We start from the raw sequence: 19,779 nt of genomic DNA, 5'->3' as shown, positions 1-19,779 counted from the left end.
GTAAACTTGTGATGGTATCTGTTTTATCTGAAGTAAAATGATAATGTTTCACAGAGAAGTTTTACATACTCATGCCTTAGGGCCCTTAGAAAACAACTTTTGTCCTTCTAAGGTGGTCATATGAACTATGAATACATACAAAGTCATTTATGCTTCTCTGTATCATCACTAGAGTCAGTGTAGCATTGTCAATGGTGTACAGACCTGCTTCAGAGTTAGGGACACTGGGTTTCAAATCTTGCATCTGATACATTCTAGCCATGGACAAGTGACTAAGTCTCAGTACTTTTTTTAAAAGTTTTTTTGCAAGGCAGTGGGGTTAAGTGGCTTGCCCAACGCCATACAGCCAGGTAATTATTCAGTGTCTGAGGCTGGATTTGAATTCAGGTACTCCTGACTCCAGGGCTGGTGCTCTATCCACTGTACCACCTAGCTGCCCTAAATCTCAATGTTTTAAGACCTCATCTGGGATTATAACATGAAAAGAAGGCAGCAACCTACATTGGGTGGAAAGAGTTTCCCCAGGTAGATATTTCTTATATAAACAAAATCAATGATATACTCCCTAGCTCTATCACAATAAAATTACAAATACTCAAGATAAACTGATAGAGGAACATGTCACAAGAAAATTCACATGGAATATCAGTAAGAGTTATAGGAAAAATTATCTGATCACAACCAAAAGTTACTAACAGATATAAAAATACTATAAAACTGTGATTATTAAAATTATATCTCAAGAAAGTTATTGAAAAAATGAAAACCTTTATGTACTTATGTCAAAATATTTATAGCAATACTTTAATGATGGCAAAAAATTAAATACACAGTAGATGCCATGATTAGCAGAATGGCTAATCAAATAATAATGCATGAATCAATGGAATATTATTTTGCTGTAAGGAGTAATGAGTACAGAAAAGAACAGAAACTTACATGAATTATTGCAAATTGTGTGACAAAAATAACAACAAATCACTCATAATTGTTAAAAAAAGAGAAATATATTTGAAAATCTATAAGTAGAACCAATGGATATCAAAGATTAGTGACAAAGTCTTATTCAAAAATATTAGAGGAAAGAATAAAAATGCTAAGTTAAATAGAATGGTTGCATAATATTTAATCTAGGAACCATATCACAACAAACTCAAACTGACTCAGTTATTTAATTTGTTAGATTTCTTTTAATCAATTAAAATGTATTTCAGCTATTTAAGAGGAGACATTCAATCATAAAACTAATATAGGAAAGAAATGGAGAAAAAATTAGTAGGTTTCATTTTACAGAAATAACTATATTTTGAATAGGGGAAAAACTGAAAAGGAAAGAATTGGATTTGAAAAGTTAAAAATGATATAGCATGAAATTAATGGATCAAGGACTAGGTGTTCATTGACTAAAATTTTTTTAAAAGTAAAGAAAATATGAAAGACAAAAGAAATTAAAAAGATGGAATTTTAGACATCTGGAGGAGCACACAAACATTTGTCCTTTTAATTGTCCCTTTTTACTGAAAAGTATTTTATAAGCTCTGTAACTGTAATTTCATTTTTCATTCTGGGCATTAGTTTTTCTGAATTATTCCTTGCAAAAAAAAAGGTAAGCCATTTATTGTGTTCTATTCTTTTGTATCAGCTTTGTTGAAGATGAAAGTTTGAGTTAACATTTTGCTACTTTTTATGTTTATATGATTGTTTTATTGATAATTATATTTATATAATATATATTTATAATATAATAGCAGACTTTTCAGTGAGACACAAGTGTACCATACATTTTCAAATTTAAAACATTCACATATCTATTTACTATTTCTAAAAATAGGTAAATCAGATACCAATCTACAGCTACCTTGCCTGCTCCCTATTACATAAATCTTCCTTTGTAACAGTCACAATAAAAATTGTTCAAAACCCAAATAGTGAAGTGACTGTCTGTATATGCACACTTTGGCACTTGAATTCCCTTTAGTATGATTCTTTCCTTGTTTTTTTCCTTCTGGCAACAAGATTTGTCATTGGCATTGACCTATAAATTTGTCAGAATGTTTTATGCTTTTAAAATTTGCATTTTTGATGCCTATTTACCTCTGAGTTCTACTTTTCATTATGCATCAAATAATAAAAATCTTCCTATTATTCTTTTTTTTTAGGTTTTTGCAAGGCAAATGGGGATAAGTGGCTTGCCCAAGGCCACACAGCTAGGTAATTATTAAGTGTCTGAGACCGGATTTGAACCCAGGTACTCCTGACTCCAAGGCCAGTGCTTTATCCACTACGCCACCCTATTATTCTTTAAAGCCTCATGTTCGTCATTTTTCATGAGTCAAGAATATCTCATTATATTTATATATGACATTTTATTCAACCATTACCAAATCAATGAACGTGCATTATACTATTGCAGAGTGTTCCTATGAATAGTATGTGGTGTATGTATATCCATATATGCATATATGTATAGCTGTACAGATAGGCATGTGGGTGAATATATACATACATATATATATATATATATATATATATATATATATATATACACACACACACACACACTTAGGTATAAACATATACATACACGCAACTGAATTTTTTTGGCTTTGAATTTTCTCATTGCTCAAAAAATATTTCACAAAAAGAGCATGGTAGGTATCATTCTGATATCCTACCTTTCCTTTTCTCTCCAGAGTCATTGTTTCTTTTTTCCTCTATTGTCAGCATTGTAGGTGCAGGCACTGACAACAATAAGTAGTTAGACACATTTACATTGCAATAAGTGGGTACTAACACAGGCAAATAGTGTAAGTAGAAACCATTAACAATCATTGAAATTCAAAATCATCACTATATAGCTAACTATGATATATATATATATATATATGTAGATAGATAGATAGATAGATAGATACATTTTCTATTTTGGGGATACAAGTATACCAGGAATGAAATAATATTCATTCAAAAGAGGCTTACATTCTAATGAAGAGACAATTAAATAAATATAAAGTGAATAAATATGAATGCACACATATAAATATATATATATGTATTTATCTATCTATCTATCTATATGGAATTATATTCGAAGTTGGGAGTGGAAAGAGTTTCATGTAGAAATTAGAGCCTAAGATGCATCTCAAAGTTACTCCATGAAGCAGAAATTTAAGAAAGAATATCTATAAACATGTGGCACATATTCAAGGGAAAAAAGAAGGATTCATTTTTCTGGATTATAGAATGAAAGAGCCAGAGAAATATCTAAGGAGATAGGAAAGTTTAGAATGAGTTGTTGAGGGCTTTAAAAGCAAAAACAGATAAATATTTATTTTATCTTAGAGTGATAGCAAGCTATTGATTGAGAGCACCTGTTTAAATCTTTGCTTAACATTTATTATTTTGCAGCAGTGTGTGACTGGAGTGGGGAGAGATGAAGCACTGATAACAAATAAGAGGTTGTTACAGTACATCTTGGTGAAAGGTGATAAAGACCTGAACTAAAGTTGTAGCTAAGTGAAGAGACAGAAGAGTTTAGATGCAAGAGATTGGGGATTAGAAACATTGAAATTAGAAACATTGAAATACAACTGAGATTACAAGCCTTGGAGAGTAGATGGAAGATGATTGGTTAAATACAAATAGAAAATAAAGGTAAGGAAGTTAAGTTTATATGGAAAGATAATTCAATTTTAGATACATTGAATTTAAGATATATTAAGAATGTCAAGTGATGATGAGGAACCGAAGTTTAAGGGATAGAATGGGGACAAATTGCATATAGACCTGTGAAACCTGCATGTAGATTTTAACTAGTCCTATGGGACATGAAGAATTTACCCATCAAGAATACAGAGGGAGAAGAGAACAGAGACTAAGACAGAATTATAAGGATGATTTACAGTTATGTTGCATGGTATTGATAATGAACTGTGAAAAGAAAAAAAGGAAAGAGCAGTCAAACAAATAAGAGACTCTATAGCCACTAGGATCAAAGAAATTCAAGGATATAGCAATTATCAAGATTGTGGAATCTTAGATTAACTTGAAAGGAATATCAGACAACTAGTTCTACTCACTCTTTTTTGCAGATAAGAAATTTGAGGTTCATGAAGTTTAATTCAATTGTCCAAAGTAACACAACACCATATACACTAAGTTGGAATCCAAAACTTGCCCCCCTCATTCCATATAAGTTCCATGTTTATAAAGGACCTTACTTTCCAGGTGGATCCTGCAACAAAAAATTTGGCATGTAAAATAAAAAACTTTTGCAAATAAAATCTTCACTAAACCATGTAAAAATACTTTAAATTAGGCACACTGCAATCTACCTACATCTTGAATTCAAATTGTATATGGTGAAAATTCTTAGAGAAAACCTTTATTCATTGTCATTTTTTTTGGTGAAAAAAATAAAATACCTTAGTAATATTTTCACACTTATTTTAGCTGTTTGATTTATTGGCAGTCAGTGAAGGTAGTGGTAGACATCTCAGATATTTCAAAGTATGAGTTTCATAATAATAACAATAATGATAATAATAATAATAATAGCATCTTGACTTTTATAAGGCTTTGATGTTTCAAAATGCTTTACAAATATCATCTAATCTTATCCTCATGACAACTCTGACATAGATCTTATTATCATTTTACAGATGAAGAAACTGAAGCAAGCAACTTTTAAGTGACTTTCCCAGGCTCACATGGTTAGAAAGTGTCCAAGGGGAGAATGGAATCTGTGTCTTCCTAACTCTCTGGTCCTGCACTTTTTCCCCTGACCACCTGGAAAAAAAGACAGTATTTTCCAGGAATTTGAGTGTACAGTAAAGAAAGGTATGCATAATGAGCTCAGGCTTCCAAGATCGTTTGGATCCAGATTCAGGATAAGGGTTCCAGAATTTAATTTGTAGGCAACAAGGGGTGTATATTTTTGAGTAGTTTAATGACATTGCATGATCATCATTCTAAGACTAATTATACAATTACTTGAAAAATTGTCCAAGAGTTAGAAAATTAGCAGATCATTTAGAATGTTTTTAGAATAATCATGACAGCAAATGATGAATAAATATAGTTAACAGTCAAAATGTAAAGAGGGATGACAAAGCATTGGTTGTATGGGGATGGAATTGACAATTGGGTGAATGTGGAGGGGTGAAGATAAATGAGAGGAAGTCAAATATGACTTTTTAAGGTGACTTAGAAAATTGTGATATCATTAAGAAAGACCACTGGATATACACTAACAAAATCATAGGTCAAGAGACGGAAGTGACCTTAGAGGCTTTCTAAAACAATCCTTTCCTTTTACAGATGAGGAAACTGAAGCCTAAAGAAGTCAAATGATTTAAAGATCACACAGCAAGAGAAGGAGGAAGGGGGAATTTAAGAAGAGAAATAGATTTTGAAAGAAAGACAGTGAGTTGACTGTTGCACAACTTAAATTTGAAGGAACACTTATGTTGCATATCAGGTTCTTATTGTAAATTTATTCTTTTGTCTTTATTACTTTCTGATTCAAAATGTGCTCTAAAACACTGTCTTGTTTATGCACCAAGGTTAAAGTCTATTCACAATTATTCAGTCTGTAGAAACTTTGGAGGAACATTGTAAAATAGAACAGGTGTTTAAAATAGAAATGTTCCTAACTCTTTAATGTGGATCACAATACATGAATAACTATGATGCTTTGATACACAGTATTTGAAATAGAAAACAGAGGAAAAATTAGTTCAAGTTCAGTCACTGCTTGTTATAATTTGTAAACAGGTTTAATATTATGAAAGATGGGTAAGCCTATGCACTCATAGCTATGCTCTCATTAAAGTTCTGGGAAATCAAAGTTCTCAGTAAGTTAATTTTACTCCTTAACAAAGCACAGCTTCCCAGCCATTGTGGTTACCCATGCACTTTCCTTTCCTTCATCACCTTAAATTTACAGATAGTAGATAAAATTACAATCCTTTGTTTCATGACAGTTTCATCCTTAGATCTTTTTACACAATAAATTCTCCTATTTATGTCAGTGAAACCAATGAGGTTTTTCTCTATGATGTCCAAAAAGAGAGAGGAGAGTTTTTTCTTTAAGGCAATATTTTTGTCCTCTTTACATTCTTTGAAATAACTCTTTTTACTACAAGATATTTTAAATTATATATACTTTCAACATGATTTTATCCAGCATAGGATGAAGAAATTAAAGAAATGTGTAGGTAATAAATGGAGAGCAAGTTCTCTCTGTCATTTCCCATATTTGAAAGTTTCAAGGTTAGTCATTGAAAATCTTGCTATTTTCATTTTTTTCAAACTATCCTTTTGGACATGGAAGGGAAACAGATTCTGGCATTCAATATGCTGTAATTTGGATCCTTGAGTTCTCTGGCTTCGATAAATATGCCTAAGAATTTGGCTCAGTGAGCCTCTCATCATTATAAATAGACCCCTGACTTCTGAAATACAAGAGGTATTATGGTAATAATGAAAGGAAGGTTAAGAGTCTTACTTTTATTATAATTATAGTTGATATGACAGTACTATGGATATTATATGCATTTTGGCATAATTGGTGGGACTAGTTTAAATATTTCTAGTTTATTAAATATTAAATATTTCTATTTTAAATATTAATTATGATAATATGGAGGAGGGAGGAAATAGCTTAATGTAACAAAAATACATTCATACCATATAAAATGGATAAGGAATGGAATAAAACTGAATTAAAAAACAAAAGTGGTTTAAAGCCTACCTCATATGAACTGACTATTGATACTGTCTACTTGAATTGATTCATTTTGTATTCTATAGATCAGGTCAGAAATAGTCTCTTTCTTGAATTATATGGAAGGAAAATAGAACCATTTGGAGAACTCCTTAGCAAGACATATAGCTATGAATCTCCCTATTGATTCAACCATGCCTGAATTGTGGTTTGAAATGAGAATGTCATGTATAACCTATATTAAATTGCTTTCAGTCTGGGGCAAGAGGGAGAGAAATTCAAAACTTTGCAAAGAAATGATTGTTGGAAACTACCTCTGCATATACTTGTAAAATAAATAAATTTTAAAAATGTACATGGGAATCAAACAATCACTGAATAGAAAAAACCTTCAAATTGGAAATTTTAAGTGACTTCATAGTTTAATGGACACAAGGGCAACAATCAGAGGGATTGACATTTTTCTACCTAGTAAAAATGAAAAGATTCTAGATTAAGAGGTAGAAGAAAGCTTGTAGTTCATATATATATACTGTAATTTTTCAATTGTGAATCCTATTTAAGGTTTTATTGGCAGATATTGGAGTGGTTTGCCATTTTCTTCTGCAATTTATTTTGCAGATGAGAAAACCAAGACAAACGGGGTTTAATTATTTGCCCAGGGTCACATAGCTAGTCTGAGGGAAGATTTGAACTCATGAAAATAAGTCTTTCTTATTCCAGGTCCAGTTTCCTAACTGCCTTTGGAGGCCATATAACTGATCCCATTATGTTACAGGGAAGGGATTTTAGGTTCAGACAGGTTAAATTGGGCATGGAGCCAAGATGGGGACATGAGAACATCCTTTCCTAGCAGCTCTCTTAAAAATATTCCAGAGAGGTTAAATTATTTGCCTAAGGTTACCAAACTAAGGGTATCTGCACAATATAGGTGCATTATCTAGTAACATTGGTTTAACAAAAGTAATCCCATACCTACCCTCTTTCGAGTGCAATTTCTTACATAAGGCCCTTCCTGTTGCTCAGTTGGTGCTCTCTTGGCTTCTTTCTCTCTATCTTCTTTTCTCTTTCTCTTTCTTTATGTCCCTCTCTCTCTTTCTCTCTCTGTCTCTGTCTTTTTGTCTTTCTCTCACTTTCTGTATTTCTCTGTCTTTCTGTTTCTTTCTTTCTTTCTCTCTGCCTGTTTCTGTCTCTCTACCTCTGTCTCTGTCTTTCGATCTATCTGTCTCTGTCTTTGTTTCTCTCTTTCTCTTTCTATTTTCATTAGTTTAATACATTCTCTAGAAAAATGTAGGCCATTTGAGGACATGATTCATTGAAGTTTTTGTATTCTTAATGCCCAACAAAATGATTTGGATAATGTAAAGTATCAATGTACACTTATTGAATTGAATTGAATCCTTAGAAATGTATTGTTGGTGGGGGGAGGAGAAGAAAAGAAACTGATTCCTAGATATTTTAATTTTCCTTATTTTAAAGATCAAAATTTCTGTCCTTAGTTCAGGTAACCAGAAAAATCAATTCTGGAATTGACTTCTACTTTAAGAGATAAACTATCATCCTTATACTTTTTTTTAGGTTTTTGCAAGGCAATGGGGTTAAATGGCTTGCCCAAGGCCCCACAGCTAGGTAATTATCAAGTGTCTGAGACCAGATTTGAACTTAGATACTCCTGACTACAGGGCTGCTGCTCTATCCACTGTGCCACCTAGCTGCCCCTCATTCTTATACTTTAAAAAAAATGCTTCATTTTCAGAAGATATATGAGGTTAACAATTTTAATAGGTTGACCTTAGAGACATTTTCTTACACTTTTGGAATTTTTATTCTAACAGCTATCAATTTATCTGAAATTACAACCAATGTTAATTTCCCTTTTTTTCCCCCTTCTCCTTGAAGAGTCACTTGGGTATATGCAAAAGATCAAGGTCTCAGATGCTTTGATTTAGAATCTTTTCTCTCTTATTTATTAGAAATGGATCCCTGTCTCATTGCTTAAGCTCAGGATTCTGTTTACTCACTTGTAAAATGAAGTGGACTTTTTTGTTTTGTTTTTATTTTTAGGTTTTTTACAAGGCAAATGGGGTTAAGTGGCTTGCCCAAGGTCACAAAGCTAGGTAATTATTAAGTGTCTGAGATCGGATTTGAACCCAGGTCCTCCTGACTCCAAGGCTGGTGCTTTATCCACTATGCCACCTAGCAGCCCCTGAAGTGGACTTTTGAACTAGTGCACCTCTAAAGTCACTTTTAGTTCAACAATTCTCTCTAGAACTATTAATAATGTTAATATCACATTATTAAGCAAGGTATCCTTATCTGAAATAAGAAATATATTGAATTTACTTTTTCTTTAAGAAAAAAATAACATTTCTTTCATTACATCTATTCTATTTCCTAACATATCTAAATACTCAATTATGCAATTGACCATGGCAAAGTTACCTATTTTTTAAAGAATAAAATTACTTTCAACTTGTGTCTATCCTAATAATAACTCACTGTGTGATCTGTCAGTCTTTCGGCAATTAAAATCCAACATAAACCCTTGTTTAAATTTGGTTTGATCTGGATTTCCATTTATGAAGTTCTGTATGTTCTATAATTTTCACTAGGTTTCCAAATGAATTTGTTATCTCATTGATGTGTATTTCTCCATGGATGGGGATTGTAGTCCATCAATGCCTAACTAGACTCATCAACTAACATAAGAGCAGTTATTTCAGCAGAAACTGAGATTAAGAAGAAAGGAAAATTAGAAGCGAAAATTGATAGATTTTGTTTTAAACATTTTGGATTTATGATGGCTATGATACATCCAAACCTTTTAATACCCCTCAGACCTCCCATGGTTCCCTCTTGCCCCAAATGTTTCAGCATAGAATCTTGACACACTATGGGAAGAAAATAAATACGCCTATTGCTGTGGACTACTTTTTCTCCTGTTTTCTCAAATGCCTTTTGTCACCATTTCTTCCTTTATTCATGTCTTATGTTTTGAAGATCTTTTTCCTTACCAAGGCTAATATCTTCTATCTGTCTGCTCAAGAGAACCTATTCCATCCTGACTCCTCCAACAGAATATTCCTGCTATCATTCCAACTATTTCACTTATCTTGAGCTACAGGTTAGATGGCACAGTGGGAAGACCCTGAAGTCAGGAGGACTTGGGTTCAAATCAGATCTCAGGAACTAAATAGCTATGTGACCTTGGACAAGTAACACTTAATACTGATTGCCTCAAATACAAGACTGTCTCCTGTCATCCTGATTCATATCTAGCCACTGACTCTGCAGCAGAAAATGAGGGGCTGATTTAGCACAGCAACCCCTCATTCAAATCCAATTCATGTACATGTCATGGTATCATGATATAATGACTAATTACAGCTCCCTGATGTTATGGCCTTCTTCAAGAATGAAAGACAAACACCATCAGCATCACTTATCTTCAATCTATTCCTGTCAACTAACTTACATATGTTCCCATGTTTCTCTAAATTGAAAACAAAAAACAAGTCACTTGATCCTTCCATCCACATTAATTATAAACCCAATTATCTTCCTCCTTTGTAACTAAGTCCTTGAAAAGAGCAGCTACAACAGGTTTCTCCACTTGTGTTTTTACTCTCTTTTTATCTCTCTTATCTAGTTTCTGACTTCTATTATTCCATTAAAATAAGTATTCAAATTTACCAATTGTCTCTTAAATGTGAAATAAATTGCCTTTTCTAAATTATCATTCTTTTTGACCTCTCTTCACACATTGACACTGTTGATTACCTTCTCCTCTAGATGTTCTCTTCACTCTTGGTGTTTGTGACACTAATCTCTTCTGGATTTCTTCCTATCAAGTCATTCTTTTGTACTCTCCTTTGATGCATCCTCATCTGGACCATGTCCTCTATTAGTGTTTCACAAGATTCTATCCTGGGCTTTCTATACTATTACTCTTGGTAATCTTACCTGCTCCTGTGGATTTATTTATAATCTTTATGTTGATGATACTCTATCTAACCACCCTAATCTCTCTGCTCACCTTCAAATTATTTCCCCAAGTGCCTTTGAAACATCTTAAACTAGAAATTTGGTAGATATATTAAACTGTATCTGCTCAAAACAAAACCCAACCTTTTCTGTTACTATAGATATCATCCTCTCAATCCCTAAATCTCTCAACTTAAGTGTCATTCTTAGTTCCTCACCACCTCTCAACATTTCCATAATTGATCTGTTGTCAAGGGCTGATGACTTCACCTGGGCCACTTCTCATATATGATCTTTTCTCTCCCCTGATACTCCCAATACTCTAGATCCATACCCTCATCACCTCACCTGGATTACTGGAATAAATTGCTAGTGGGTCTGCCTTTCACAAATCTCTTCTCATTCTAATGCATGATTTATCCAAAATATGTCTAACCATGTCACTTACAACTCAATAAATTCAACTTTTTATAAGCTAACCCCCTTTATTTTTGTAACTTTCTTATACCTTACTCTACAGTAGGCATTCAGTTATACTTATCTCATGACTATTCCAAAAACAAGACATCCCACCTCTCAGATCTAGACATTTTCTCCAGTTGTCCCCCATGCCTGGAACATTCTCCTTTCTTTCCTTTGACAACTGACCTCCATGGTGACTTTCTTTAAGCCTCAATTAAAATCTCATCTTCTATAGGACACCTTCCTTCACCCTTCTTAGTTCTAATGGCTTTCCTCTATTAATTATTTCCCATTTATTCTGGCTTTTGTTTTGTGTGTGTGTGTGTATACATACACACACGCACACACACACACACACACACACACAGACACACACACATATTTGCTTACTATCTCCAGCATAAGATTGTGACTTACTTAAGGCTAAAACAAAAATTATTTTTTGTACATTTATTTCTAAGCACAATGCTTGATACATAGTAGATAATGTTTATTGACTCACTAATTTACTTAGACATAGATAATATGTAGTTGTGATACAAAACTGTAGTTTAAGACAAGAATATACATATATGTATATATGTATATGTATATGTATATATATATACATATACATATATACAGAGAGAGAGAGAGATGATAACTGAACCAGAGAGAGAGGTAATATGATCACCACATGAGAAAGCATACTATACTTTTCTTTTTATTATTCTCTTGAATTTACTCAATTGACTTTCTGAATATCTTCTCTGATGGTAGTTTCCATGAGGCCTGGATTTCAAAATTTCTCAACCTCCACCCATGATGAAATTCACACGTCATCAGCCTAGATCCTTACATTGTCTCAGAGAGTGTAAACCCAATATTAGTAATATGGGAGGTCAGGGAGAGATGTTAAAGGAGGTCAGAGTCAGTAAGCTTCTTTTCATTTTTTCCCATTATATAAATATTTTGTTTTCCAATTAGATACAATGCTAGTTTCTACCAATCATTTCTTGCAAGGTTTTGAGTTTTATATTATTTTCTCCTTCCTTCCCTTCACTCCCCCCAATAGAAAGCAATTTGATGTAGCATTTACATTTGCATCCATGATAAGCATAGATCAAATTGAATGTGTTGTGAGAGAAGAAACAGCTCCAAAAGGAAATTACGTAATACATCAGACAACTTTAAACATTGAAGATAATAAGCAGGGTCTTTGTTTAAATTTCACAATTCCTTCTCTGCATACAGGTGGTTTTCTCCATCAGACATTCCCCAAATTTGTCCCTAATTATTTTACTGATGGGGTGAGCAGGTCCATCAAGGTTTATTATCACCCCATGTTGTTGTTAGTGTGTACAATGTTTTTCTGGTTCTACTCATCTCACTCAGCATCAATTAATGCAAATATTTCCAGGATTTTCTGAAATTTCAACCCTAAAGATTGCTTATAAAAACAATAGTGTTCTCTCACATACATATATCACAATTTGTTCAGCCATTCCCCAACTGATGGGTGGGCATCCTCACAATTTCTAATTATTTGTCATTACAAACAGATCCAATATGAATGTTTTTGTACATGTGGAATTTTTATCATTTTCCATGATTTCTTCAGGATACAGATCTAGTAGTGGTATTGCTAGATCAAAGGGTATGTACATTTTTATTGTCCTTTGAGCATAATTTCAAATTGCCCTCCAGAAATTTTGGATCAGTTCACAAATCTACCAACAAATCTACCAACATCCCTTCCAAGTGTGAAGTGGTACATCAGAGGTGCTTTAATTTGCATTTCTCTAATCAATAATGATGTGGAACAATTTTTCATATGACTAAAGATAGCTTTAGTTTCCTTATTCACAAATTACCTTTCCATATCCTTTCATAATTTTTCAATTGGGGAATGAATCTTTTTTTTTAATTTGACTCAGTTTTATATATATTTTATAAATGAGTACTTTGTTAAAAACACTAGTTGTAAACATTGTTTACCAATTTACTACATTCCTTTTGATCTTGATTAAAATGGTCTTGTCTCTGCAAAACCTTTTTAATTTAATGTACTCAAAATTTTGCATTTTAATTTTTTTAATGTTCTATATATCTTCTTTGATCATAAACATCTCCCCTTTCCATAGATCTGACTGGAAAACTATTCCCTGTTCTCCTAGTTTGCTTAAAATATAGTCTTTTATGTCTAAATCCTGCACTTATTTTGACCTTATCTTAGTAGAGGGTATGAGAGTTTGATCTAATCCTAATTTCTGCCTTACTACATTCTAGTTTTCTAGCAGTTTTCTTTTTTTTTTTATCAAAGACTGAATTATCTCAAAAGCTGGACTTTTTGGGTTTACCAAACAGTACATCACTATAATCATTTCTCCTTGCCTTTTTTGATACTAATCTATTTCACTGATCCACCAATCTGTTTCTTAGCCAGTGCCAGACAGTTTTGATAATGGATGCTTTATAATATAATTTTAGATTTGATATGGATAGACTGCATTCTTTTGCTTTTTTTCATTAATTCCCTTGATAATCCTGACTTTTGTTCATCCATATGAATTTGGTTACTATTTTTTCTAGCTCATTAAAGTAATTTTTTGGAAGTTTAATTGGTATGCAACTAAATAAGCTATTGTTTTTATTATATTAGTCCAGTCTATTCATGATCAGTTGATATTTGCCCAGTTATTTAGAACTGATATTATTTATTTGAAAAGAGTTTTATAGTTGTTTTCATAGAATTCCTGAGTCTGCTTTCACAAGTAAACTCCCAAGTATTTTATGATGTCTGAAGTTATTTTAAATGTGAATTATCTTTCTGTCTCTTGGTTGTGGTATCTTGTTAGTTATTTATAGAATTGCTAAGGATTTATGTAGATTTAATTTCTATCCTGCAACTTTGCTAAAGTTGCTTAATGCTTTTCATCATATCATCTGCAGAGTGAGAGTTCTATTGCTTCATTCTCAATTCTAATTCCTTCAATTTCCTTTCTTTTCAAAGCTAAAGCTAATATTTCTAACACAATATTGAGTAGTAGTGGTGATAATGGGCATCTTTGCTTCACCCCTGATCTTACTGGGAATGCATCTAGCTTATCCCCATTGCATATAATGCTTGCTGATGGTTTCATTTAGATACTGCTTATTATTTAAAGGAACAATCCATTTATTCCTATGTTCTCTACTGTTTTAGTAGAAATGGGTACTGTATTTTGGGAAAGACCTTTTCAGTATCTTTCGAGTTAATCAAATCATTTCTGTTAGGTTTGTTATTTATGTGGTCAATTATCTTTGTCTAATATTGAACCAACCTTGCATTCCTGGAATAAATCCTAATTGGTTATAGTGTATTATCCTAGTGATAGCTTGCTGCAATTGGTTTGCTAAATTTTATTTAATAATTATGCATTCATATTCATTAGATAAATTGGTCTGTTTTGACCCTTACTGGTTTAGGTATCAGCCCCAAATTGATATCCTAGAAGGAATTAGGCAGAGTTGCTTCTTCACCTATTTTTTCAAATAGTTTATATGGAATTGAAAGCAATTGCTCCTTGAATGTTTGATAGAATTCACTTGTGAATCCATCTGACCCTGGATATTTTTTCTTAGGGAGTTCATTGATGGTTTCTTGAATTAATTTTTCTGAGTTAGGGTTATTTATGTATTTAATTTCCTCTTCTTTTAACCTGGGTAGTTTTTCTTTTTGTAAATGTTCATCAATTTCACTTAAATTATCAAATTCAATGGCATACAACTGGACGAAATAGTTATGAATTATTGCATTAATTTCCTCCTCATTGATGATGATTTCACCTTTTTTTATTTTTGATACTAGGAGTTTGGTTTTCTTCTTTCTTTTTAATCAAATTAGCCAAAGGTTTATCTATTTTATTGTTTTTTTCAAAAAACAAACTCTTGCTTTTATTTATTAGTTCAATAGTTTTCTAGTTTTTGACTTTATTAATTTCACCTTTAATTTTCAGAATTTCTAATTTGGTACTTAATTGGAGATTTTTAATTTGTTCTTTGTCTTTTTAGTTGCATACTCAGCTCATTGATTTCCTCTTAATTTTGTTCATGTATGCATTAAGAGACTTATTACAACCCCTTATTATGGCTTTGTCTCCATGCCATAAGTTTTGGTATATTATGTTGTTATTGTCATTTTCCTTAATGAAACCATTGATTCTTTCTACTTGTTGTTTGAATTTGTTGTTCTTTAAAATTAGGTTATTTAATTTCCAATTAGTTTTAAGTCTATCTTGCCATGACCTTTACTGCATGTGATTTTTATTGCATCATGGTCTGAGAAAGATGCATTCAATATTTCTACCATTCTACATTTGATTATGAGTCCTAATACATGGTCAATTTTTTGTGTCATGTACTGTAGGAAAAAATTATATTCCTTTCTACCCCCATTCAATTTTCTCTAGAGGTACATCATATCTAAGTTTTCTAACACTCTCTTCACCTCTTTAGCTTCCTTCTTTATTTTATGGTTAATTTATGTAATTCTGAGAGAGGGAAGTTAAAATCTCCCCCCATGGAGTTTTGCTGTCTATGTCCTCCTGTAACTCATTCTCCTCTAAGAATTTGGATGCTATGCTACATGGTGCATTTATATTTAGTACTAAAATTGCTTCATTATCTTTTAGGAGGATATAGTTTCTTTAATTATCCCTTTTTCATGATATTTATTTTTGCAGTTGCTTTGTTGGAGACAAGGATTATCATCCCTGCACTTTTCACTTTAACTAAATATAATCCATCCAACCTTTTATCTTTATGATATATGTATCTCTTTATTTCAAATATATTTCTTATAAGCAGCATATTTCAGTATTCTGATTTTTAGTCCACTTTGCTATCCACTTCTGTTATAGGAGATCATTCTTCCCATTCATATTCAAAGTTATAATTCCTAACATTTTTTACCCTCTGTGTTATCTTCCCTCCATGTTCTCTGGTATTTTGATTTCAAATACTGACTCCTTCATTTTGTTGGTTTACCCTTTAAATCTAACCCCCTTCCTTCTCTTTCCCTTTTCTCTTTTTCCTCTTCTTCCTTCCCTTCCTGTGTCAATTTCTCCTTTCCTACCCCGCCTTTTCTCTTCTTAATACTTGAAATGTAAGATAAATTTTTTAACTGCACTGAGTGTGTGTATGTTAGTCCCTCTAAACCAAATCTGATGAGAGTAAGATTGAGGTGGTTCTCACCTTTGCCCTTCTTCCCCCTCTACTGTAATCAGTCCTTTGCACCTCTTCATCTGACGTAATGTACCCAATTCAGTTTCCTCTTCCTCTTGTCTCTTTATTGTCCCCATCCCTTTTTAATGAGATATTATATTTAAATCATTCAATCAAAATCATAGATATGTCATGAATGTCTATTCCTTCTGGCTAAGTATATTTCTTCTAATAGAGTTACAATTCTTAAGAGGTAGGAGCATCTTCCTACCTGGTGGGGATATAATCAGTTTGAGCTTTTTAAAAAATGTATTTACTTATTTTTGAATTTTACAATTTTCCCTCTAATCTTGTTTCCTTCCCCCCAACCCCACAGAAACAGTCTGATAGTCTTTACATTGCTTCCATGATACACGTTGATCTAAATTAAAACTGTTAAGAGAGAAATCATATACTTGTTCATAAATTGCTTCCTTTTCCATAAATCTGACAGGTAAATTATTTCTTGATCTCCTAGTTTGCTTATAATATTGTTTTTTTACATCTAAATCCTGTATCCTCTTTGATCTTATTTTAGTATAGGGGTGTTGGTCTAATCCAAATTTCTGCCATACTAATTTCCAATATTCCATACAGTTTTTTTAATCAAAAAGAGAGTTTTTAATCCCCAAAGTTGGACTATTTGGGTTTATCAAACATCAGATTACTATAGTCATTTCCTCCTATTGCACCTAGTCTTTGCACCACTATTTCTTAGCCAATACTAGACAGTTTTGATGATGGTGCTTTATAATATAATTTTAGATCTAGTAGGGTTAAGCCACCTCCTTTTGTACTTTTTTCATTAAATTCCTGGAAGTTCTTGACTTTTTATTTCTCCATATGAATATTTACTTACAATTTTTTCTAACTCATTAAAGTGATTTTAGGGAACTTTGATTTGTAAGGCACTGACTATGTAGTTTAATTTAGGTAGAATTGCCATTTTTATTAAATTAGCTCAGCCTATTCATGAGTGCTTGATATTTGCCCAGTTATTTAAATCTAATTTTATTTGTGTGAGAAGTGTTTTGTGATTCTTTTCAAAATGTTTCTGAGTCTTCCTTGACAGGTAGACTCCTAATTAGTTTATATTGTCTGAAGTTACTCTGAATGGGATGGCTCTTTCTAACTCTTTCTGCTGTATCTTCAAATTCATATATAGAAATTTGGAGGATTTATGAGAGTTTATTTTAAATCCTTTGACTTTGCTAAAGTTGCTAATTGTTTCAGTTGTTTATTAGATGATTTTTTAGAATTCTCTAGGTATACCATCATGTCAACTGCAAAGAGTGAGATTTTATCTCTTCTTTCCCAACTGTAATGCCTTCAATTTCTTTTTCTTCTCTTATTTCTGAAACTAACATTTCTAAAACAATACTGTATAGGTGTAGTGATAATGGAAATCCTTATTTCACCCCTGATCTTGCCTCTAGCTTATCCCCATCACAAATAATGCTTGTTTATCATTTCAGATAGATACTACTTATTATTTTAAGGAGCAATCCATTTATTCCCATTCTCTCTGGGGTTTTCAGTAGGAAAGGGCACTATGTTTTGTCAAAGGCTTTTTCAACAACTATTGATATAATCACTTCATTTTTATATATTCGTTATTTATATAGTTAATGATATTAAGTTTTCCTAATATTAAAACCAAACCTGCATTCCTGGGATAAATTCTATTTGATTATAGTGTATTGTCTCAGTGATAACTTGTATTCACTTTGCTAAGATTTTGTTTAAGTTTTTGCATCTCTATTTATCAGGCAGATAGGTCTATAATTTTCTTTCTCCCTTTTGACACTTCCTGGTCTAAGTATCAGCACCATGTTAGTGTCATAGAAAGAGTTAGGGAGAGTTCTGTCTTCACCTATGTTTCCAAAGAATTCATATAGAATTATGGCCAATTGTTCCTTAAATGTTTGATAGAATTCATTTGTGAATTCATCTGGCCCTGGAGATTTTTTCTTGGGAATTTCAATAAGGATTTGTTGAATTCTTTTTTCTGAGACAGGGTTCTTTAGTATTTAATTTTCTCTTCATTTAACCTCGGCAACTTATATTTTTTGTAAACATTCAGCTAGGGGCAGCTAGGTGGCGCAGTGAATAAAGCGCCAGCCTTGGAGTCAGGAGTACCTGGGTTCAAATCCAGTCTCAGACACATAATAATTACCTAGCTGTGTGGCCTTGGGCAAGCCACTTAATCCAATTTGCCTTGCAAAAAACCTAAAATAATATAAAGTAAACATTCAACTATTTCACTTAAATTATCAAATTTATTGGCATAAAATTGGACAAAATAATTCTGAATTATTTCTTAAATTTCCTCCTCATTGGTGGTGAGTTCACCTTTTCCATTTATGATACTAGCAATTTGGTTCTCTTCTTTCTTTTTTTTACATCAAATTAAGTCCAGGTTTATTAATTTTATTGGTTTTTTCATAAAACCAACATTGGTTTTATTTATTACTTCAGTAGTTTCAGTAATTTTCTTGCTTTCAGTTTTATTAAATTCTTTAATTTTTAATATTTCTAATTTGATACTTAATTTGGGGGAAATTTAATTTGTTCTTTCTCTAATGTTTTTAGTTACATGTATGGTTCATTGATTTCTTCTTCTTCTAATTTATTTATGTAAGCATTTAAAAATATAATATATGCTCTGACAACTGCCTTGGCTATATTCCATAAGTTTTAGTATGTTGTTTTGTTAATGTCATTATCTAAGATGAAATCATTAATACTTTCTGTAATTTGTCGTTTGATGCACTCATTCTTTAAAATGAGATTATGTAGTTTCCAAATAATTTTAGGTCTTTCTCTCCTTAGCCCATTATTTCATGTGATTTTTAATGTATTATGATCTGAAGAGGAAGTATTCACTATTTCACTATTTCTGCCTTTCTGCATTTGAGTATTAGCTTTTTATGCCCTTTTATATGGTAAGTTTTTATGTAAGTCCCATGTACTGCAGAGAAAAATGGTATCTTTCTATCCCCTTTCTATCCCCTTTCTATTCCCTTTCTATCCCCATTCAATTACCTCTATAAGTATCATATCCAGGTTTTCTAGCAATCTATTTAACTCCTTAATTTCTTTCTTGTTTATTTTATGATTCAATTTATCTAATTCTGAGAGTGGGAGGTTGAGGTCTCCCACTAGTAGAGTTTTGCTGTCTATGTCTTCATGTAGCTCTTTAAACTTCTCCTCTGAGAATTTGGATGCTGTCCCATTGGGTGCATACATATTTAGTATTGAAATTATTTTATTATCTATGATACCTTTTAGGAGGGTACAGTTTCCTTCCTTATCTTTTTTAATGCTATCTATTTTTGCAGCTCCTTTTTCTGAGATAAGGATTGCTACCACTTCTTTTTCAC

At 32.2% G+C, this 19,779-nt stretch overlaps 1 long non-coding RNA gene across 1 annotated transcript; it reads left to right on the top strand.

Annotated features, from left to right (window-relative positions):
* The first annotated feature begins 3,147 nt into the window (after window positions 1-3,147).
* Window positions 3,148-5,990, top strand: LOC141489678 (uncharacterized). The gene is made up of 3 exons (XR_012468967.1): window positions 3,148-3,654; window positions 4,662-4,839; window positions 5,320-5,990. It is a non-coding gene; the product is annotated as an uncharacterized LOC141489678 (long non-coding RNA).
* The last annotated feature ends 13,789 nt before the right edge of the window (window positions 5,991-19,779 follow it).

The sequence above is a fragment of the Macrotis lagotis genome, chromosome 5, assembly GCF_037893015.1.
Source record: "Macrotis lagotis isolate mMagLag1 chromosome 5, bilby.v1.9.chrom.fasta, whole genome shotgun sequence".
NCBI lineage: Eukaryota > Metazoa > Chordata > Mammalia > Peramelemorphia > Peramelidae > Macrotis > Macrotis lagotis.
Note: the sequence above shows the minus strand (reverse complement) of the source record. Positions and strands in the feature narration are given on the sequence as shown.